We start from the raw sequence: 24,764 nt of genomic DNA, 5'->3' as shown, positions 1-24,764 counted from the left end.
TTAAAAAGTCTATTTTGTGAGAAACTAGGATTGCAACTCTTGCTTTTTTCCTGCTTTCAATTTTCTTGGTAAATTTTCCTCCATCCCTTTATTTTGACTCTATGTGTATCTTTGCACATGAGATGTGTCTCTTGAATACAGCACACCAATAGATTTTGTCTTTTTATCTGGCTTGCCATTCTGTATATTTTAATTGGAGCATTTAGCCCATTTACATTTAAGGTTTATATTGTTATGTGTGAATTTGATCCTGTCATGATGCTTTCTAGTTAATTTTGCAAACTTATTAATGTAGGTGGTTCATAATGTCATTGGTCTATGTACTTCAGTATGTTTTTGTAGTGTCTGGTAATGGATTTTCTTATCCATGTTTACTGCTTCCTTCAGGAGTTCTTGTAGGGCAGGCCTGGTAGTGACAAAATCCCTCAGCATTTGCTTATCTGAAAAACACTATTTCTTCTTCAATTTTAAAGCTTAATTGGGCAGGTTATAAAATTCTGTGTTGGAATTTATTTTCCTTAAAAATGTTGACTATTTGCCCCCAATTTCTTCTGGCTTTGAGGGTTTCCACTGAGAAGTCTGCTGTTAGTCTGGTGGACTTTGTTTTGTAGGTGACTTGGCCTTTCTCTCAGGATTCCCTTAACATTTTTTTCTTCATTTCAACCTTGGAGAATCTGATAATTGTGTGTCTTGGGGTAGATCTTTTCATGGAGTATCTTATTGGGGTTCTCTGGATTTCCTAAATTTGAACATTGGCCTGTCTTGCTATGTTGGGAAAGTTCTCCTGAACGATATACTGAAGTGTGTTTTCCAACTTGGTTCCATTCTCCCCATCTTTTTCAGATACTCCAATCAGTTGTAGGTTTGGTCTTTTTACATAGTCCCATAGTTCTTTGAAGTTTTGTTCATTCCTTTTCATTCTTTTTTCTCTAATTTTGTCTGCCTGCCTTATTTCAGCCAGATAGGCTTCAAGCTCTGATATTCTCTCTTCTGCTTGATCGATTTGGCTAATTGATACTTGTGTTAGCATCATGAAGTTCTTGTGCTGTGTTTTTGAGTTCAATCAGGTCATTTTTGATCCTCTCCAAACTGGTTATTCTAGTTAATAGCTCCCGTTATCTTTTATTATGTTTCTTAGCTTCTTTGCATTGAGTTAGAACATAATCCTTTAGCTCAACGAAATTTATTATTACCCATTTTCTGAAGCCTACTTTTGTCAGTTCATCCATCTTAGCTTCAGTCCCATTCTGTGCCCTTACTAGGGAAGTGTTGAAATCCTTTGGAAAATAAGAGGTATTATGGCTTTTGGAATATTCTGTGTTTTTGCTCATCCTTGTGGGTTTATCTACCTTTCAAATTTGAGGCTGATGACCCTTTGATGGGATCTTTGTTGTTGTTGTTACTTTCTGTTTGTTTTTCTTCTAACAGTCAGGACTGCTGCTGTTTGCTGGGGTTTCACTTCAGATCTTGTTTGCCTGGGAATCACCCGTGGAGGCTGCAGAACTGCAAAGGTTGCTGACTGTTCCTCCCTTCAGAGGCTTCATCACAGAGTACCAGCTGGAACTCTCCTGTATGAAGTGTCTGGTGACCCCTGTTGGGAGGTCTCAACCAGTCAGGAGGCACAGGATGCAAGACCCACTTAAGAAGGTAGTCTGACTTTCCCTTAGTGGAGCTGGTGCACTGGGCTGGAGGAATCTCCCTCATCTGGATCAGGCAGTCTCTTCAGAGCGAGTAGGCAGGAAAGATTAAGTCTGCTGAGCCTGAGACCGCAAACTCCCATCTCCCCACTAGGTTCTCTGTCCCAGGGAGATGAGATTTCTGTCTGTAAGCCCCTGACTGGAGCTGCTGGGATTCCTGCAGGGACAGCCTGCCCAGTGAGGAAGGATGACTCTGGGTCCAACCTCAAAAAGCAGCCAGGGCATGATCTGCTACAGCTACTTTGCTGCTCTGTGGTGAATTCCACCCAGTCCAAACCTCTCAGTCTCCTTTTCTCTGTCAGAGGAAAACCACCAACTACAGTTGCAATAATGGCAGTCATACCTACTCCCAGAAATTCAGTCCTCCCATGCAGACTCCAGAATGCTGTGCTGGCAGCAGGGGTCTTAAGACAGTGGGTCTTAGCTTGTGGGGCTCCATGGGAGTGGGACCCACTGATTGAGATGATTTGGCTCCCTGGCTTTTGCCTATCCATTCCTATAAAGTTCTCCTGCCTCACTGGAGTTCCAGGTATCACTAAAGTATGTAAAAACTCCTGTGGCTCAATGTCAGCCTGAACAGCCACTGATGGGAGTGGCTATCATTGGTTTTCCCCATTTTGTGCTTGAGAACCCAGGGCCCTAGTTGTGTAGACTCACAAGGGAAACTCCTGACCCACAGACTGCAAAAATCTGTGGGAGAAGTGTGGTATCTCTGGCAGGTAGTACAGACCCTCATGGCTTTCCTTGGCTGGGGGAGGTAGGCCCCGCCACCCAGTGCAGCTTCTGGGTGAAGTGACACCCCACCCTGCTTCTGCTCACTCTCCATTGGTTGCACCACCTGCCTAGGCACTCCCAATGAGATGAACTTGGTACCTCAGTTGGAGATGCAGAAATCACCTACCTTCCGTGTTCATCTCGCTGGGAGCTGCAGATTGGAGCTGTTTCTATTTGGCTGTCTTGGCCTCTTCCTCAGCATTGCAGATTTCTTTAAGCTTTCCCTGCCCCCCACTTCCATCCATCAACACAAATGAACCATCACTCAAGGCTCAGGGAAATTCACCTCTTCCCTTAAGACATTTTAGCTAGAAATGTTGTCTTTCATGCATACTTTCATTTCCCTACAGGCCATCCATGTGTCAGGAAATTGGTAGATTAATATCCCTAGAACCAAACTTTATTGTGCAACCCTTATATTGACTATCTCTAAGTGAGTATATGGCTGTTAGTGGAAGTTGTGGTGAAGTTTTGCTGAGGATAGTGACATCAGGTGGGCCAATCTGGGGTCCCAGTGGTAGCAAGAATGCTAGAGTGAGTGTCCTTGAGCCCCAGAGTAGCAGGCTCTGGCACTCTGGTACAGGTGACTTGTTCAGGTGCTATCAGTGACAGTGGTGGTCCAGGCAGGTGGGCAGGTCCTCAGGGCCCTGGGCAGAAGGCATGGCATATGTGATGGCAGTAGCGGTGGCAGGACAACCCTGTGACTCCCACATTCTCTGCACTGGTGTTGGCAATGGCTGTAACTGCTGTGTGGGCAAGTCTGCAGGCCTGCAGGTGGCATGTGCAGATTAGTGCTAACCCTGGTGTAGCAGCAGGAAGAGTGGGCTTGTTTTCAGGCCCCCAAGAGGAGTATTCAGTTGCCAACTGTGGTGGATGGAATGGGGTGATTCCCAGGCCTTCAAATGACATTCTTGAATGCTGGAAATTGAAGCCAAGAAGGGAGGAACAGGTCTCAGGTGCCTCAGTGGTGCATGTGGGTGCTGGCTTTGGTAAACAGGGTGGGGTGATCTCTAGGTACCAGTGAAGTCTCAGGTGGGGAATACAACAGTGGTGTGTGATAGGGGGCACTGCTGCCTTTATTGCATGTGCAAGGGCATGGTGCCCCTGCTGCTGGGGAGACGAAGGTTGCTTAATGGCAGCATTTGTAGCCAGGTGACCGAGGAGTGTGTGTTTTGGCCCCAGGTGACAGCTGCAGGAATGGTAGCTTGTTCTCAAGGTACATATAAATGCACATTGACCTCGCTGAGGGAGATGGGGGTGCTGCCAGTGACTTATGCTTAGGCTTCCAGAGGCAGCAGCCAACAATGGCAGTGGCTGGGGGCAGCAGATGTCAGTGGGGCTCCAGGGATATAAAAATGTATGTGTTATTAGTTCCCAGGGTGGGATGCAATTTGGTGGTGGCTTGGCTTCCAAAATAGTGCTGTGCCGCAGCTGGTTAGGTTTTGGCAGTGTGTGGGGCTCACCATGAGCTCTCTGGAGTAATGGCTCTCTATCATCTCTAGGTAGCTTCCTATGTTGGTTTCAGGACCTGTGACTGTCAAGGGGCTCTCCCATGGCTATAACTACAGAAGTCTACTTGGGGATGTGGACTGCTGGGGATGTCTCAGTTGCCCTTACCCCGCATTGCAGACCCTCCCCAGTGTTCCTGGTCAAGCTCAGCCTAGCAGGCCACCTGGCTTCTCTCTTGCCTTCCTTACTTCCTGTTACTTCTTTGGTGAATTCTGGTGTTCTCTATTAGGCACTGTATTTCAAGTGTGATCATCTTCTCCTTATTTTGGCTCTTTGTGGACAAGGCAAATTCTAGATGCCTCTAATCAGCCACCTTGAAGCCCCTCCCTTATTGGAATTTCAGAATGACTGAAGGGACTTTTTAAATTTTGGATTAATAGTAGATTATCAGGTAGAGCTGTTTCCTCAGATAATCTATGATATAAATATTTTAAATATTTTCTTTCAAGGGTCATTATATTTCCCAAGTAAGCATCAGAGGATCAGGCCTGCTTGCCACTAATCTATGAGATAAGAGCTAAAAGTGAGTTTTGAATCTCAGTATACAGTTTGCAATTACTACCTCTGTTTTCAGGATAATATCCCTCTTGTCTAGTATATATAGATCAGAGTCATTCAATTTTAACCTGTCCAATATTAAATCTTCAGTTTTCTATGGGTATGGAGAAGAGTGCTGCTCCAACTGCAGGAAATAAGGTGGAGAGAAAATCTTGTAGTCCATCCTATACTCTGACCATTACTCAAAATGGCTGAGTGTCTTCATTTACACTTACAGATTTAATGTTGGCATAAGTTCATGATCCTTTTATGAGTACTGAGTCAAAACTCAAGTTACTTCTTGGCTTTCCCCATGGTAGCTTAGGATTCAGCTTCCATGGATTCAGTGAGTAGTTACCACTCATTCATGTGTTCTCTACCTTCTAAAATGTTGCTTTTACTTCTCTTTTTTCTTTGTATTTGTGGATTTATGTCTTTTTAAAAACCCCTTTACTTTTATGTCATATGTTCTGGTAGGAGACAAACTCAACTCAGACAGTCCAAAAGTTATGTTGGTTTAACTTTTTTACTTTAAACTGGTACAAAACTGATACGCATTCAGTAGAAGTCATGCTTCAGTATGACATTCAATAAATTGTAGGGGATTCTCAATACTTTATTATAAGATAGATGTGTTTGATGATTGAGCACAACTGCAGGCTCTGTAACTGCTTTGAGTATGTTTAAGGTAGGCTAGGCTAAGCTATGACTTTCACTATGTTAGTTGTATTTGATGCATTTTTGACTTACAATATTTTCAACTAACAATGGGTTTGTTGGTACCAGGACCCCATCACAAATCAAGGGGTATCTGTTTGTATATTTAATCAATAGTCTTTTTCCATGTTAATGTTTAAGAATGAAAAATTAGACAATTTGGCAGTATTACATATATAGTATTACATATATATATACACACACACAAGTATGTTATCTATGTTTTTAAAACATACAGATATAAATATAAACAATTAGGGTTAAATTGTTAAATTTTCACAAATAAGTGTCATGAAAAAGATTTTGAAGACTACTGGCACACAAAATGAGGAACACATTCTTAAGTGTGTCATAAATACTCCAGCAAGTTGTCCTGGACACATTTGTAGGACTCCTCTTAAGCAGTTCCCCATGCTCATCCATCTCCATGCCTCCTCAAAAAGCTATTAGATATTCCCTGAATGTGCCAACTGAGGTGAGGGTGGTAAATAATTTCCTCTCCTTTGTTTTCTCTACAAAACCCACACAGTGATTCTTCTATAGATTATCTAAGATAATAATTTCTAAATCACCCTTATATTCTTGAGACACCAACTCTGATTTATCCGTTCAATATTTATTGACCCTCTGTCCTTTATACATATTAATACAATGTGAAATGCAATAATGCACTGTGTCAGACTGGATAATTGCGATAACAACTGCATGTTAGTTGAATCACATAATTTTATGTTAACTTGCAGGTTATGCTTCCTTTGTGTGTATAATTATGTTGTTATTGCTAGCTCAATTTTCAGAATTAGTATTTCAGAATTAGAGAAGTGCAGGAGTTGAAGAAATCCTGAGAAAAGACAGCGAAAACATAATTATTTGGTAAGCAAACAAGATTATTGACTAGTTTCTATGTATTTGCTTTTAAGGAAACATTTTATTTTCTTCCTATTTCTGTTGTTTCCCAGGAGAGATTGCTCCTAAACACATTAATGGCCACCCTGAGCCTTTCCTCAATCCATCTCTAAGGAGATGCAGTGATTGACCTGATAGCTGCATTAGAGAAGAACAACTGTTAACAACATATCAAAGTCCACCTTATTCCTCCTGGAGGAGGCACAAGTTGAGTTATGCCTGCAGAGGTGGCTTTTCATGGGGTGGCTGCCCACATTTAGTTCCTAATTCCATGCCATTTGGTTAACATGCTCTATCTCAGGCTCTATCCAAAAGAAAGATGATATTTTGATCTACAATTAGGACTATTCTTTGTTTTGTTAATTTTATTTTTGCTTATGCTGCTTATTGAAAAATTCTTCAGTGACTACAACCTTTCCAATCAGTTTGTTTCAGATTTCTATTTAGAGACCATGAAAATAATAATGTTTCTAAAATGTTCTTCTGCTTTCAATTTAAAGTTCAAGAAGCATAAAATTGTATACAATTATTTTAACATTTATTCATAACATTTTAGTGTCAATTTCTAGGATTTGGCCAAAAGATATATGCATTATTTTTTCTTTTTTTTGTTATTATACTTTAAGTTCTGGGGCACATGAGTAGAATGTGCAGGTTTGTTACATAAGTAAGTATACACATGCCATGGTGGTTTGCTGCATCCGTCACCCCATAAACTGCATCAGGCAGTTCTCCTAATGCTATCCATCCCCTAACCCCTCATCTCCCAACAAGCTCTGATATTTCCTGTTCCCTTCCCTATAACCGTGTGTTCTCATGGTTCCACACCCACTTATGAGTGAGAACGTGTGGTATTTAGTTTTTCTGTTCTTATGTCAATTTGCTGAGAATAATGGTTTCCAGTTTCATTTATGTCCCTGTAAAGGACATGAACTCATCCATTTTTATGGCTGCATAGTATTTCATGGTGTATATGTGCCACATTTTTTTTATCCAGTCTATCATTGATGGACATTTGGGTTGGTTCCAAGTGTTTGCTATTGTGGACAGTGCCACAGTAAACATATGTGTGCATGTGCCTTTATAATAGAACGATTTATAATCCTTTGGGTATATACCCAATAATGGGATTGCTGAGTCAAATGGTATTTCTAGTTCTAGATCCTTGAGGACTCGCCACTGTCTTCCACAATGGTTGAACTAATTTACACTCCCACCAACAGTGTAAAAATGTTCCTTTTTCTCCACATCCTCTCCAGCACCTGTTGTCTCCTGATTTTTTTAGTGATCGCCATTCTAACTGGCATGAGATGATATCTCAATGTGGTTTTGATTTGCATTTATTTAATGACCACTGATGATGAGCTTTTTTTCATATTTTTTTGGACACATAAATGTCTTCTTTGAGAAGTGCCTGTTTATATTCTTTGCCCACTTTTTGGTGGGGTTGTTTTTTTTTTTCTTGTAAATTTTTTAAAGTTCTTTGTAGATTCTGGATATTAGCCCTTTGTCAGATGGGTAGATTGCAAACATTTTTTCTCATTCTGTTGGTTCCTCATTCACTCTAGTGACATTTTCTTTTGCTGTGCAAAAGTTTCTTAAGTTTAATTAGATCCCATTTGTCAATTTTGGCTTTTGTTGCCAATGCTTTTGGTGTTTCAGTCATGAAGTCCTTGCCTATGCCTATGTCCTGAATGGTTTTGCCTAGGTTTTCTTCTAGGGTTTTCATGGTATTAGGTCTTACGTTTAAATCTTTAATCCATCTGGAGTTAATTTTTGTATAAGGTGTAAGGAAGGGATCCACTTTCAGCTTTCTGCATATAGCTAGCCAGTTTTCTCAACACTGTGTTTTAAATAGGGAATCCTTTCCTCATTGCTTGTTTTTGTCAGGTTTGTCAAAGATCAGATGGTTGTAGATGTGTAGTGCTACTTCTAAGGCCTGTTTTGTTCCATGGATCTATACCCCTGTTTTGGTACCAGTACCATGCTGCTTTGATTACTGTAGCCTTGTAGTATAGATTGAAGTCAGGTGGCATGATAACTCCAGCTTTTTTTTTTCTTCTTTTTGCTTAGGATTCTCTTGGCTAAGTGGGCTCTTTTTTGTTCCATATGACATTTAAGTTGTTTTTTTCCCAATTCTGTGAAGAAACTCAGTAGTAGCTTGATGGGGATAGCATTGAATCGATAAATTACGTTGGACAGTATGGCTATTTTCATGATATTGATTCTTTCTAACCATGAACATGGAATAATTTTTCATCTGTTTGTGTCCTCTTATTTCCTTAAGCAGTAGTTTGTAGTTCTCTTTGAAGAGGTCCTTCACATTCCTTGTTAGTTGCATTCCTAGGTATTCTCTTTGTAGCAATTGTGAATGGGAGTTCACTCATTATTTGGCTCTATGTCTGTTATTGGTGTATAGAAATGCTTGTGATTTTTGCACATTGATTTTGTATCCTGAGACTTTGCTGAAGTAGCTTATCAGTTTAAGGAGATTTGGGGCTGAGACGATGGGGTCTTCTGAATACACAATCATATTGTCTGCAAATAGAGACAATTTGACTTCCTCTTTTCCTAATTGGATACCCTTTATTTCTTTTTCTTGCCTGATGGCCCTGGCCAGAACTTATGATACTGTGTTGAATAGGAGTGGTGGGAGAGGGAATACTTGTCTTGTGCCACTTTTCAAAGGGAATGCTTCCAGTTTTTGCCCATTCAGTATGATATTGGCTGTGGGTTGTCATAAATATCTCTTATTATTTTGAGATACATTTCATTGATACCTAGTTTATTGTTTTTAGCATAAAGGGCTGTTGATTTTTGTCAGAGGTCTTTTCTGCATTTATTGAGATAATCATGTGGTTTTTGTCTTTGGTTCTGCTTATGTGATGGATTGTTTATAGATTTGCATATGTTGAACCAGCCTTGAATCCCAGGGATGAAGCCAACTTAATAGTGACGGATAAGCTTTTTGATGTGTTGTTGGATTTAGTTTGCCAGTATTTTATTTAGGATTTTTGCATGGATGTTTATAATGGATATTGGCCTGAAATTTTCTTTTTTAGTTGTGTCTCTGCCAGGTTATGGTAACAGGATGATGTTGTTATCATAAAATGAGTTAAGGAGAATTCCCACTTTTCTATTGTTTGGAATAGTTTCAGAAGGAATCATACCAGCTCCTCTTTGTACATCTAGAAGAATTTGGTTGTGAAACCATCTAGTTGTTAGGCTATTAATTGCTGTCTTAATTTCAGACCTTGTCTTTGGTCTATTTAGGGATTCAACTTCTTTCTGGTTTAGTCTTGGGATCATTTAAGTATCCATGAATTTTTCAATTTCTTCTAGAGTTTCTGGTTTATTTGCATAGAGATGTTTATAGTATTCTCTGATGGTAGTTTGCATTTCTGTGGGATGGGTGTTGATGTCCTCTTTAACATTTTTTATTGCATCTATTTGATTCTTCTTTCTTTTCTTCTTTGTTATTCTAGCTAGCAGTCTATCATCTATTTTGTTGATCTTTTCAAAAAAAAACAGCTCCTGGATTCATTGATTTTTTTGAAGTGATGTTTGTGTCTCTATCTCCTTCAGTTCTGCTCTGATCTTAGTTATTTCTTATCTTCTGCTAGCTTTTGAATTTGTTATTTATTTGTCCTCTAGTTCTTTAAATTATGATGTTAGTGTGTCAATGTTAGATCTTTCCTCATTTCTCATGGGAGTATTTAGTGCTATAAATGTCCCTGTAGACACTGCTTTAAATGTGTTCCAGAGATTTGGGTACATTGTATCTTCGTTCTCATTGGTTTCAAAGAACTCTTTATTTCTGCCTTCATTTCATTATTTATCCAGTAGTCATTCAGGAGCAGGTTTTTCAGTTTCCATGTTGTACAGTTTTGAGTGAGTTTCTTAATCCTGAGTTCTAATTTGATTGCCCTATGGTCTGAGAGACTGTTTATTATGATTTCTGTTCTTCTGTGTTTGCTGAGGAATGTTTTACTTCCAATTATGTGGTCAATTTTAGAATAAATGTGATGTGATGCTGAGAAGAATGTATATTCTGTGGATTTGGGGTAGAGAGTTCTGTAGATGTGTATTAGGTCTGCTTGGTCCATAGCTGAGTTTAATTCCTGGATATCCCTGTTAATTTTCTGTCTCATTGATCTGTCTAATACTTACAGTGGGGTGTTAAAATCTCCCACTATTATTGTGTGGGATGCTAAGTCTCCTTGTAAGTCATTAAGAACTTGCTTTATGTATCTGGGTGCTCTGGTATTGGGTGCATATATATTTAGGATAATTAGCTCTCCTCGTTGCATTGATCCCTTATACCATTATGTAATGCCCTTCTTTGTCTCTTTTGATTTATGTTGGTTTAAAGTTCATTTTATCGGAGACTAGGATTGAAACCCCTGCTTTTTTTCACTTTCCATTTGCTTGGTAAATCTTCCTCTATCTTTTGATTTTGAGCCTATGGGTGTCACGTGTGAGATGGTCTCCTGAAGACAGCCCACTGATGGGTCTTGACACTTTGTCCAATTTGCCAGCCTGTGTCTTTTGATTGGGGCATTTAGCCCATTTACATTTAGGGTTAATATTGTTATGTGTGAATTTGATCCTGTCATTATGATGCTAGCTGGCTGTTTCGCCTGTCAGTTGATACAGTTTCTTCATAGTGTCAATGGTCTTTATAATTTGGTATGTTTTCACAGTGGCTGGTACTGGTTGTTTCTTTCCATGTTTAGTGCTTCCTTCAGGACCCTTGTAAGGCAGGCCTTGTGGTGACAAAAATCTCTCAGCAGTTGCTTGTCCATAAAGTATTTTATTTTTCCTTTGATTATGAAGCTTAGTTTGGCTGGATATGAAATCCTGGGTTGAAAATTCTTTTATTTAAGGATGTTGAATATAAGCCACTCTTTTCTGGCTTATAGGGTTTCTGCTGAGAGATTCACTATGAATCTGATGAGCTTCCCTTTGTGGGTAGCCTGACCTTTCTCTCTGGCTGCCCTTAGCATTTTTTCCTTCATTTCAACCCTGGTGAATCTGACAATTATTATGTGTCTTGGGGTTGCTCTACTCAAGGAGTTGAGTTGTGGTGGTCTCTATATTTTCTGGATTTGAATGTTGGCCTTCCTGGCTAGGTTGGGGAAGTTATCCTGGATAATATCCTAAAGAGTGTTTTCCAACTTGGTTTCATCCTCCCTATCACATTCAGGCACTCTGAACAAATGTAGATTTGGTCTTTTCATATAATACCATATTTCTTGGGGGCTTTGTTCATTTCTTTTCATTCTTTTTCCTCTAATCTTGTCTTCTCACCCTTTCATTCAGTTGATCTTCAATCTTGGATATCCTTTCTTCCACTTGAGCAATTTAGCTATTTAAATTTGTGTATGCTTCACAAAGTTTATCTGCTGTGTTTTTCAGCTCCATCAGGTTATGTTCTTCTCTATGCTGGTTATTCTAGTTAGCATTTTGTCTAGCCTTATTTCAAGGTTCTTAGCTTCCTTCCATTGGGTTGGAACATGTTCCTTTAGCCTAGAGAAGTTTGTTATTACCCACCTTCTGAAGCCTGCTTCTGTCAATTTGGCAAACTCATTCTTAGTCCAGTTTTGTTCCCTTGCTGGTGGGGAGCTGTGATCCCTTGAAGGAGAAGAGGTATTCTTGTCTTTGGAATTTTCATCCTTTTTGCACTGGTTTCTTCCCATCTTCATGGATTTATTTACCTTTGGTCTTTGAAGTTGGTGACTTTTGGATGGGGTCTTTGAGTGGACATCCTTTCTGTTGATGTTGAATCTATCTGTTTCTGCTTGTTAGTTTTCCTTTTAACAGGCAGCTGTCTGCTGGAGTTTGCTGGAGGTCCCCTCCAGATCCTGCTTGCCTGGGAATCACCAGCAGAACAGCAAAGATTGCTGCCTGTTCCTTCCTCTAGTATCTTTGTCCCAGAAAGGTGCCTGCCCAGGCACTCCTGTAAGAGGTGTCTGTCAGCCCCTGCTTGGCGGTGTCTCCCAGTCAGGATACGTGGGATCAGGGAGCCACTCTGTCCCTTATCAGAGCTCAAATACTGTGCTGGGAGATCCACTGCTGTCTGTCTTCAGAGCTGCCATGTGGGGATGTTTAAATCTGCTGTAGCTGTACTCACAACTACCCCTTTTCCCAGGTACTGTGTCCCAGGAAGTTAGGGGCTTTATTTGTAAGTCCCTGATGGGCTGCTGCCTTTTTTCAGAGATGCCCTGCCCAGTGAGGAGGGAGTCTAGTGACACAGTCTGCTTGCAGAGGTCTTGCTGAGTCACCATGGGCTCCACCCAGTGGCTGTGTAAACTTCCCAGTGACTTTGTTTACACAGGCAAGGTTAAAACCACTTACTGAAGTCTCAGCAATGGCAGATGTCCCTTCTGCCACCAAGCTCAAACGTCCCAGGTTGAGCTCGGACTGCTGTGCTCACTGTGAGAATTTAAAGCCCGTGGATCTTAGCTTGCTGGTCTTTGTGGGGGTGAGACCTCCAAGCCAGATCACTTGGCTTGCTGGCTTCAGACCCCTTATTCACAGGAGTGAACAGTTCTGTTTCACTGGTTGGTGTTCCAGGCGCCACTAGGGTATGAAAAAAAAAAAAACCCTGCTGTGGCTGGCTTAATTTCTTCCCAAACAGCCACCCAGTTTTGTGCTGAAAAGCTAGGGCCCTGGTGTTGTAGGCACTGATTGAAATTTCCCAGTCTGCAGGTTGTGAAGACAGTGGGAAAAGTTCAGTATCTGAGCCAGAGTGCTGGGAAAAATCCCTAATGGCTTCCCTTGGCTAGGAGAAGGAGTTCCCTGGCCCCTTGCACTTCCTGGATGAGGTGACACCCCACCTTACTTGGCTCTCCTTCTTTGGGGTGTACCCACTCTCTAGTCCCATTGAGATGAACCTGGTACCTCAGTTGGCAATGCAGAGATCACCCGTCTTCTGTGTCACTCTCACTGGGAGCTACACACCAGAGCTACTCCCATTTGGCCATCTTGTCAGCAATCAGATATATGCATTTTTTAAAAAATGGTATCATCTTTTGTTATTCTTTTCTTCTTCCTGATCATTTTTGTAAGTGTTGCTTAAATATTTCTAACTTCAGTGGCTCATGCCTGTAATCCCAGCACTTTGGGAGGCCGAGGCGGGTGGATCACGAGGTCAAGAGATCGAGACCATCCTAGTCAACATGGTGAAACCCCGTCTCTACTAAAAATACAAAAATTAGCTGGGCATGGTGGCACATGCCTTTAATCCCAGCTACTCAGGAGGCTGAGGCAGGAGAATTGCCTGAACCCAGGAGGCGGAGGTTGCAGTGAGCTGAGTTTGCGCCATTGCACTCCAGTCTGGGTAACAAGAGCAAAACTCCGTCTCAAAAAAAATATATATATATTTCTAACTTAAAATATCATCTACTGTGTAGATTCTGGGTATCCATACCAATTTTCAGAATCAGAATATGTGGAAGAAAAACCTTAGAATTATTATATTAATTCTTATGCCAATTAATTCTTATCTTTTAACTACTATGGATGTCCCTGATTTACACAATTGTCTTGCTACTGATGGTAGAGTGACATAAGGCAGGCAAAAGTCAACAGTTGTTATTGAAATACAGATTGACTATACTGGAACAACAAATAGGCAGATTAGTAATGCAAGATTTATGGATCTCTCCAGCATAGCCACTTAGAGTAGACATTATTGCCCAACCAGAAAGCTGGATGTGGTGGCACACATCTGTAGTCCCAGCTACTTGAAAGGCTGAAGCAGGAGGATCTGTTGAGTCCAAGAGTTTCAGATCAGCCTCAGCAACACAGTCAGATCATGTCTCTAAAATAAATTAATAAATGGACTAATTAACTGAATTACATAATCATCTTTTTGTTCACTGTGTTGCAGCATGAAAAAATTTAAGGAGGAGACTTCCCCCAAGATGGCTGAATAGGAACATCTCCCATGTGCAGTTACCAGTGAGAGCAAGCAAGAAAGTGAGTAATCTCTGCATTTCTAACTGAGGTACCAGGTTCATCTAATTGGGACTTGTTAGACAGTGAGGGCAATCCAAAGAGGGCATTGCCTCACCCAGGAAGCACAAGGAGCTGGAGAACTCCCTCACCTAGCCAAGGAAAGCCATTAGGGACTTTGCCAAATACTCTGGCACTCTGGTTCAGATACTGCACTTTTCTCACCATCTTCACAATCCCCAAACCAGGAGATTCCCTCCACTGCCTGCAACAACACCAGAACCCTGGGATTTCAGCACAAAACTGGGTAGCCGTTTTAGCCGCAGCATTTTTTTTTTCCTTATACCCCAGTGGCACCTGGAATGCCAGCAAGACAGAACCATTCATTCCCCTGAAAAGAAGGGGGCTGAAGTCAAGGAGCCAAGTGATCTGGCTCGGGGGTGTGGGGGGTCCCGACCCCCCCCACCCCCATGAAGACCAGCAAACTAAGATCTACTGGCTTGAAACTCTCACAGCCAGCACAGCAGTCCGAGCTCGACCTAGGACAGTTGAGCTAGGTGGAGGGAGGGGCGTCCACCATTGCTGAGGCTCAGGTAGGTGATTTTAACCTTGCCTGTGTAAACAAAGTCACCAGGAAGTTTACAAAGCAACTGGGCGGAGCCCATGGCAACTCGGCAAGACCTCTGCAGGCCAACAGTGACTAGACTCCCTTCTTGCTGGGCAGGGCATCTCTGAAAAAAGGCAGCAGCCCATCAGGGACTTAGAACAACTGGGAAAAGGGGTGGTTGTATGTACAGCTTCAGTAGACTTAAACATCCCTGCCCTCAGCTCTGAAGGGAGCAACAGACCTCCCAGCACAGCACTTCAGCTCTGATAAGGGACAGACTGCCTCCTCAAGTGGCTCCCTGACTCCCATTTATCCTGACTGGGAGTCATTCATATAGGAGAGCTCTGGCTGACATCTGGCAGATACTAGAGGAAGGAACAGGCAGCAATCTTTGCTGTTGTGCAGCCCCCATGGGTGATTCCCAGGCAAGCAGGGTCTGGAGTGGACTTCCAGCAAATTCCAGCAGACCTACAGCAGAGGGGCCTGTTGGAAGGAAAACTAACAAACAGAAAGAAATAGCTTCAACATCAACAGAAAGGACATCCACTCAGTGACCCCATCCAAAAGTCATTTCAAAAACCCATTTCAAAAACCAAAGGTAGATAAATCCATGAAGATGGGAAGAAACCAGCACAAAAAGGATGAAAATTCTCAAAACCAGAATGCCTCTTCTCCTTCAAGGGATCACAACTCCCCACCAGCAAGGGAACAAAACTGAAATGGGAATGAGTTTGACAAATTGACAGAAGGTGGGTAATGACAAACTTCTCAGAACATGCTCCCTTAGTGCGAACCCTATGCAGGGAAACTAAGAACTCGGAAAAAGGTTAGACCTAGATTAACCAGCATAAAGAACATAAATGACTTGATGGAGCTGAAAAACACAGCACACTAACTTTGTGAAGCATACACAAGTTTAAATAGCTGAATTGCTCAAGCAGAAGAAAGGATATCTGAGATTGAAGATCAACTCACTCAATGAAATAAAGTGAGAAAAAAGAGTGAAAAGAAATGAACAAAATCTCCAAGAAATATGGGATTATATGAAAAGACTAAATCTACATTTGATCAGTGTACCTGAATGTGACAGGGAGAATGAAACCAGTTGGAAAACACTCTTCAGGATATTATCCAGGAGAATATCCTCAACCTAGCAAGGCAGGTCACATTAAAATTCAGGAAATACACAGAACACCACAAAGATGATATTCCTCAAGAAAAGCAACCCCAAGGCACATAATCATCAGATTCACCATGTTGAAATGAAGGAAAAAATGCTAAGGGCAGCCAGAGAGAAAGTTCAGGTTACCCACAGACAGAAGCTCATCAGACTCATAGTGGATCTCTCAGCAGAAACCTTATAAGCCAGAAGAGAGTGTGGAATTATATTCAATATCCTTAAAGAAAAGAATTTTCAACCCAGAATTTCATATCTTCATAAGAAAAGAAGAAATAAAATCCTTTACAAACAAGCAACAGCTGAGGGATTTCATCACCACTAGGCCTGCCTTACAAGAGCTCTTGAAAGGAGCACTATACATGGAAAAGAACAACCAGTACTAGCCACTGCAAAAACATACCAAATTGTAAAGACCATTGACACTATGAAGAAACTGCATCAAGTAACAGGCAAAGCAATCACCTAGAATCACAATGGGGGGATCAAATTCACACATAACAGTATTAACCTGAAATGTAAATGGGCTAAATACCCCAATCAAAAGACACAGACTGGCAAATAGGAATAAGAATCAAGACACATGGGAGTGCTGTATTCAGGAGACCCATCTCAAATACAGAGATGCACATAGGCTCAAAATAAAGGGATGGAGGATATTTACCAAGCAAATGGAGAGCAAAAAAAAAAGCAGGGGTTGCAATCCTAGTCTCTGATAAAACAGACTTTAAGCCAACAAAAATCAAAAGAGACAAAGAAGGGCATTACGTAATGGTAAAGGGATCACTGCAACAAGAAGAGCTAACTATTCTAAATATATATGTACCCATTATAGGAGTACCCAGATACATAAAGCAAGTTCTTAATGACCTACAAAGAGACTTAGCCTCCCGCACAATAATAGTGGGAGACTTTAACACCCCAATGTCACTATTAGACAGATTAATGAGACAGAAAATTAACAAGGAGATGCAGAACTTGAACTCAGATTTGGACCAAGCAGATCTAATAAACATCTACAGAACTCTCCACCTCAAATTCACAGAGTATACATTCTTCTCAGCACCACATCACACATATTCTAAAATTGACCACATAATTGGAAGTAAAACATTCCTTGGCAAATGCAAAAGAATGGAAATCGTAACAGTCTCTCAGACCACAGTGCAATCAAGTTAGAACTCAGGATTGAGAAACTCACTCAAAACTGCACAACTACATGGAAATAGAACAGCCTGCTCCTGAATGACTACTCCATAAATAATGAAATGAAGGCAGAAATAAACATGTTCTTTGAAACCAATGAGAAAAAAGACAGAATGTACCAGAATCTCTGGGACACATTTAAAGCATGTCTAGAGAGAAATTTATACACTAAATGCCTACATGAGAAGCAAGGAAAGATCTAAAATCAACACACTAATATCATGATTAAAACAACTAGAGGAGCAAGATCAAACAAATTCAAAAGGTAGCAGAAGACAAGAAGTAACTAAGATCAGAGAAGAACTGAAAGAGACACAAAAAACTCTTCAAGAAGATCCGTGAATCCATGAGCTGGTTTTTTTTTTTTGAAAAGATTGACAAAATAGATAAACCACTAGCTAGAATAACAGAAAAAAAAAGAGAAGAATCAAGTAGATGCAATAAAAAATGATAAAGAGGACATCACCACGGATCCCACAGAAATACAAATGACCATCAGAGATTACTACAAACAACTCTATGGAAATAAACCAGTAAATCTAGAAGAAATGGATAAATTCCTGGATAATTACACCATCCCAAGACTAAACCAGGAGGAAGTTTAATCCCTAAGTAGTCCAATAACAAAGTCTGAGATTGAGATAGCAATTAATAGCCTACCAACCAAAAGAAGTTCAGGACCAGATGGACTCACCAGAGGTACAGAGAGGAGCTGGTACCATTCCTTCTGAAACTGTTCCAAATAATAAAAAATGAATTAGGATTTGCTCTTTTTCTAAGACCAACATAATCCTGATATCAAAACCTGGCAGAGACACAACTAAAAAAGAAAATTTCAGGCCAATATCCATGATGAATATTGATGAGAAAATCATCAATAAAATACTGGAAAATCAAAGACAACAGCACATCCAAAACCTTATCCATCACAATCAAGTCAGCTGCAACCCTGGGATGCAAGGCTGGTTCAACATATGCAAATCTATAAACATAATCCGTCACATAAACAGAACCAAAGAAAAAAGCACATGATTATCTCAATAAATGCAGAGAAAGCCATTGACAAAAGTCAACAGCCCTTTATGCTAAAAACATTCAATAAACTAGGTATCGATGGAACGTATCTCAAAATAATAAGAGATACTTAGGACAACCCACAGCCAATATCATACTGAATCGGCAAAAACTCAAAGTATTCCATTTCAAAACTGGCACAAGACAAGTATGCCCTCTCTCACCACTCCTATTCAACATAGTATTGTAAGTTCTGGCCGGGGCAATCAGGCAAGAAAAAGAAATAAATGTATTTAATTAGAAAAGAAGTCAAATTGTCTCTATTTGCAGACAACATGATTGTATATTTAGAAGACCCCATCATCTCACCCAAAAATCTTGTTAAGCTGATAAGCTACTTCAGCAAAGTCTCAGGATACAAAATCAATGGGTAAAAATCACAAGCATTCCTATACACCAGTAAGAGACAGAGAGTCAAATAATGAGTGAACTCCCATTCACAATTGCTACAAAGAGAATAAAGTATCTAGGAATACAACTAACAAGGGCTGTGAAGGACCTCTTCAAGGAGTACTACAAGCCACTGATTAAGGAAATAAGGGAGGACATGAACAGATGGAAAAACATTCCATGCTCATGGTTAAGAAGAATCAGCGTCAAAATGGTCATACTGCTCAAAGTAATTTATAGATTCAGTGCTATCCCCATCAAGCTATCATTGACCTTCTTCACAGAACTGGAAAAATACACCTTAAATTTCCTATGGAACCAAAAAAGAGCCTGCTTAGCCAAGACAATCGTAAGCAAAAAGAAAGAAAATCTGGCAGCATCAAGCTCCCTGACTTCACAATATACTACAACACTACAGTAATGAAAACCACATGGTACTGGTACCAAAACAGAGATATAGACCAGTGGAACAGAACAGAGACCTCAGAAGTAATGCTACACATCTACAACTATCTGATCTTTGACAAATATGATAAAAACAAGCAATGGGGAAAGTATTCCCTATTTAATAAATGATGTTGGAAAAACTGGCTAGCCATATGCAGAAAGCTGAAACTAGATCTCTTCCTTACACCTTATACAAAAATTAACTCCAGATGGATTAAAGATTTAAACATAAACCTGATGTCATAAAAACCCTAGAAGAAAACCTAGGCAGTACCATTCAGGACACAGATATAGGCAAGGACTTCATAACTAAAACACCAAAAGCAATGGCAACGAAAGCCAGAACTGACAAATGGGATCTAATTAAATTCAAGGGCTTATGCACAGCAAAAAAAACTATCACTAGAGTGAAACAGCAACTAACAGAATGTGAAAAAATTTTATAAGCTATGCATCTGACAAAGGGCTAATATCCAGAATCTACAAAGAACTTTAAAAAATTTACAAGAAAAAAACAAACCCATCAAAAAGTGAGTGAAGTATATGAACAGACACTTTTCAAGAGACATTTATGCAGCCTACAAACATATAAAGAAAAGTTCATCATCACTGGTCATTAGAGAAATGCAAATCATAACCACATTGAGATACCATCTCATGCCAGTTAGAAATCATTAAGAAATCAGGCAACAACAGATGCTGGAGAGGATGTGGAGAAATAGGAACACTTTACACTGTTGGTGGGAGTGTAAACTAGTTCAACCATTGTGGAAGACAGTGTGGCGATTCCTCAAGGACCTAGAAATAGAAAAACCATTTGAACTAGCAATCCCATTTCTGGATATATACACAAAGGATTATAAATCATTCTGCTGTAAAAACACATGCACACATATGTTTATTGCGGCACTGTTCACAATAGCAAAGACTTGGAACCAACCCAAATGCCCATCAGTGACAGACTGGATAAACAAAATGTGGCACATATTACACCATGAAATACTATGCAGCCATAAAAAAGAATGAATTCATGTCCTTTGCAGGGACATGGATGAAGCTGGAAACCATCATTCTTAACAAACTGACACAAGAACAGAAAACCAAACACTGTATGTTCTCACTCATAAGTGGGTATTGAACAATGAGAACATGGACACAAGGTGGGGAACATCACACACACAGGGGCCTATTGGGGGTGGGGGCCTAGGGTAGGGATAGCAGGGGGTGGGGGCATAGAGGAAGGAAAGCAGGAGAATTACCTAATGTAGATGATGAAGGAATGGATGCAGCAAATCACCATGGCACGTGTATACCTATGTAACAAACCTGCAAGTTATGCACATGTACCCCAGAACTTAAAGTACAATAAAAAATAAATAAATAATTCAAGCAGGAAAACAGATGAATTACTGTATACATTTATGTCAATCAATAAATTGTACTACCTTGTATTCCCAGAGTTTGCCTTTTTCTGGTATCTCATGGGAGTTTATAGATAGCTGACGTCTCTGTTTCTGCTAACCACAATCAACTGCCATGGAAACATACTTTCAGCATCCAAAAACAGAGCATGGTGATTTGCACTAATCACAGAATGAGTTTATGTGTATGTCTTTCATACACAGTAACAGAAAAGAATATAAAGGCCCACTCATATATGAATTTGTCCTCAAGCTTTCAAGATTTCTGAACTAAAATATGCTTAACACTTTCATAACCATTACAGCATTTATGAAACAGACATACATACACACATCAGACAGTCCATGAAATGAGCCTTATTTAATGTTAAAGAGTTCTCAACAGTTAAACCAAATACCCATTTTTCTGGCTAAACTGCAAGGTATTTTAAAAGCCATATTTATAGAATACCAGCAAATTGGGAAGTAAAAATTTTATTTTAACTTAATCATAGAACATAAGAAAATCATTTTTTCTATATTCTATTTCTTCAAAGCAGGTGACTGTGTCCAGCCTACACTCAAAAGGAGGCAACTGCACAATGATGTAAATAATAGGAGACCGACCAGGATAATGGAAACTGCCTATCACTTATCTGGCATCTATTCACTTACAACTGTGGGGATTTCTTGACTTGTCATATATATCATTATGTAACCATACCCAGGTGTGGCTGCTCACTGCTCAAAAGCCAGACTTGAGAGACAAGGGTTGGTGGGAGGAAAAAGGAGCTCATTTGGAGAATCAGCAAACCAAGAAGATGGAGGACTATTGTCCTCCGGTATCACCTTAAGTCAGTACAAAATTTAGACTCTCTTTATGTTGAGGTCAGAGGAAGAGAAGGAGGTTGAGATCAAGAGGTAACCAACAACTACAGACATGTGGGCACGAGCAAGTGTCCAAGAAGGTTGGAAGCTTTCTTGTCCTTCATCGGGTCATAGCACTCCTGTAAGTCTTTAACAAAACATAGTAATTTACATACTTTTCATTTAATCTCAGAATTAGTTTTTTAAACTACATGACTGCTATTTTTGTATATTATCTTAGTGTTCTAAAATTATTTTGGTCTATGTGCAAGAATGGGTAAAGGTTATTTAAACAAAAATGGAGTCAGTTATTAGTTCTGTTGCCGTTTTACTGTTATAATCAAAAAGCCCTCATTCTGACTTTTTTTCTTATTATTCTTCTCACTTTCCTAGGAGATGACAACTTCTCCAATTCTTATTTTGTGTTTATAATATATTGCAACTGCTATATTTTATTTTATTCAAGCCATTTAATTAAATTTTCTGTCTCCCTGGAGACAGAGGAGGGACTTAGATAAGACTCTTCTTTGCATTGCTTGCTCATTTTGTGCTGTGTTCACAGACCATAAAACCAATTAATCCATCATGCTTAGAAAATATGTAAACAAAGTTTACTGAAATGCTGTCTTATACATTTTGAAACATACACATTTATTATTATTCTCAAATTATTGATTTTTTAAAAACTTTTAGTCCTATGGTGAATCGAAATCTTCCAATCAAATGTCAAATCTTTCTCAGTGTTGACAGAAAAAGTTTCTAAGTTTTAAGTCAATGCCTTTTCCTGTGCTATGTACTTGACATGTTACTTAATGATATTGGTCATGTTGTAGTTTTTTACTCCTTATGCAAACAACATAATGAAGTTTCCCCTTCAATAACAATGCAAATAAACACAATATATCTTCAATAAAATATCAGGAAACAGTTGGCAACAATATACCATAAAAGTGCCACGTAAAATTCTTATATATCTAGTGAGCATTTTACAATAGAAATAAAATATCAGTTTTGAAACATGTTCTACTCAATAGTGTTTTCATAGCTATCCTATTGTATTACATATATGAACTATATAAAGACCATACCAACATTTTTTGTCTTGGAATAGTATATGCTACAATTCAAATTCAATACATTTATTTTTTGATGTTCCATTTTAACATAAGACTCAGAGTAACAATTCACTACAATATCTTATTGCCACAACCCATTAACAAAATGTTTTCTTCATGAACTTAAAGTGAATATTCTTGAATCATAAAAATGAAGAACTCCCTGTTTTAGCTACATGTTGTTTGCCAGAGTGGCTGTATTTACTTATTAGCTAAGAGATTTGAGTCAGTTGCAGCTTTGGAGTTTAGAATGTCAACAAATGGAGGGTCACTGCTGATGAAAGAAGAGAATACAAAATGTGAACATGAGAGCGGAGCAAAAGAATATTCAGAGAGGAACTGAGATTTAATTGTACAGAGTAATTATAACACAGCATATGTGCTCCTAAAGATCACTGCATTATGCAAATATGTGCAATAAAAAGTATGGAACTCATGAATAAAATAGGAGCACAACACTCAAAAATGTCATCAATGACATATTAAAAAATATTGATAGGAGCTACATTCAAAACTGTAATATAGTTTTATATGTGCTAAATGGTTAAGAAATGCATAAACAGTTTAAAAAATATGGCACTTGACCTTGAAAAGACCTGATGTTTCCTTGTGGATAGTCATCAGAATGGAAGTGAATTATCGTGAGGCAATGGAAATAGGTTTATCCAAAATATGATGGAAAGTTTTAACAGCAGATGTGGATGGATGAGCTCACAGTCCTCTGGTCAAATATGACAGTTAAACAATCTTTCACAACCTTTTTGAGATATAGTTTTGAAGGCATGTGTTTATATCAGATACTTGTCCATCAAAACTGAAAAACAAAAAATCCAATATATAGTCTTTTACTGTAATCAACTTCAGCATCACCCTGTAATTCTTGTGCAACTTTCTCATCTGTTCTCACAGATTTGCTCAGTAGCTGAAGGGTTTGGAGATTAAACTGGTGTTTGAAACTACTACACTTAGACCCTACTAGCACTAAAAAGAGGCATTCTAGTAGAATTTGGTGCTTACCATTTAAAGTTATCATATATAAACAGTGCTTTCTCTTTGGTTGTAAAGAGCTTGTTTCTGATTCTTTGGTTGTTTGGGTTTCAAGCCATATGGTTGATAATCTTTCCATTTCTTCTATTTCTTTAGGCTTTCTTCTTATTGACCTTGTAGCACTTGATATTGTTATAGCTATTGACATTTCTTTGCTTTTCATTGTTTTGTCTTGCATAGTCCACCATATGCGTTCCTTTATGTCCGCTGCTTGGAGACATCACATGTTCTCTCAGGTTTTAGTTTTGGTATCTTGTTAAAAACATTTTATTATTTCAAGCTTCACTTCAACACTTAAGACTTCTTTTTGCACCAACTTATTGGTGTTTTTGAACCAGGATTCTTGATTAGGTTTTGAATAAATGAGTGCTTTTGTTTATTTTTGGTGCAATCTTGGCTCACTCCAACCTCTGCCTCTTGGGTTCAAATAATTCTCCTGCCTCAGCCTCCCAAGTAGCTGGCATTATAGCTGTATGCCACCACATCTGGCTAATTTTTGTACTTTTAGTAGAGACAGGGTTTCACCATGTTGGTGGATCCTGACCTCGGTGATCCACCCACATTAGCCTCCCAAGGTGTTGGAATTACAGGCATGAACCACTGTGCCTAGCAGTGTTTTTGTTTTAATATAAAAAAAGAAACTTCACAAATGTGAAGAATAGCAGAACACATTTGGTAGAATCATGCATGCATTGAATTAAGAGAACTGGTATATGTTTGAAGTGTATGCCTCTGTGTATTTTGTATATTGTTATACGGGTTGATTTAGCTGAGTGAAATTTTCTCCTTTCACCTAATTTTACTTCAAGAAATAAATCATGCTTAAACAAATGTGAAATATTTATTATGTTCAAATTGATCCCTAATGCACTAATACCTTGGAGCAAATTTACCTTTCCAAAACAAGCATAAAGCATAAGTACAAATATACTTCAATAAACAAATAAATAATTTTAAAATACACCAGAATTTTTGAGAGTTTTGATACTCTTCTTATTTGATGAAGCCTGCAATTTATTTTTTCATATTACTTCCTGATATAGTAATTTGTCTAACATATGCTTGGCATAAATTTTTAAGTCTTTTTATTTCTACCTATTCCTTCTTTAAGACAAGGTATATAAGCAGCAAAAAATGATAGTGTTTGTTATTGTTTTTTGATTGTTTTTACTAAAAAGGGAGCTTTGCAGCACTGCAAGAGCTAAATCTATCATCCTTTCAAAAGTTACTGTTATAACTGAGTACAGTTTTCAAAGATGCAATTCTGGATTAAACAATATTGTCATTCCTCAACAGACAGAATATTATATAATGAATTCTCAGTCTATAATGATG

At 39.1% G+C, this 24,764-nt stretch overlaps 1 long non-coding RNA gene across 2 annotated transcripts in view; it reads left to right on the top strand.

The window, feature by feature from the left end:
- The window catches only part of LOC105734448 (uncharacterized), a 75,668-nt gene extending 51,431 nt beyond the window's left edge, over window positions 1-24,237 (top strand). For both annotated transcript variants that reach the window (XR_001111516.2, XR_010337996.1), the window contains exons 2-3: window positions 14,035-14,123; window positions 20,958-24,237. This is a non-coding gene — a long non-coding RNA (uncharacterized LOC105734448). The remainder of the gene's footprint in view (window positions 1-14,034; window positions 14,124-20,957) is intronic.
- Window positions 24,238-24,764: the final 527 nt, after the last annotated feature.

Source organism: Aotus nancymaae, unplaced genomic scaffold (genome assembly GCF_030222135.1).
Source record: "Aotus nancymaae isolate 86718 unplaced genomic scaffold, 86718_ANA_hifiasm-v0.15.2.pri h1tg000057l, whole genome shotgun sequence".
NCBI classification, from domain to species: domain Eukaryota; kingdom Metazoa; phylum Chordata; class Mammalia; order Primates; family Aotidae; genus Aotus; species Aotus nancymaae.
The sequence above is the reverse complement of the archived record's forward strand: the minus strand, read 5'-3'. Positions and strand labels throughout refer to the sequence as shown.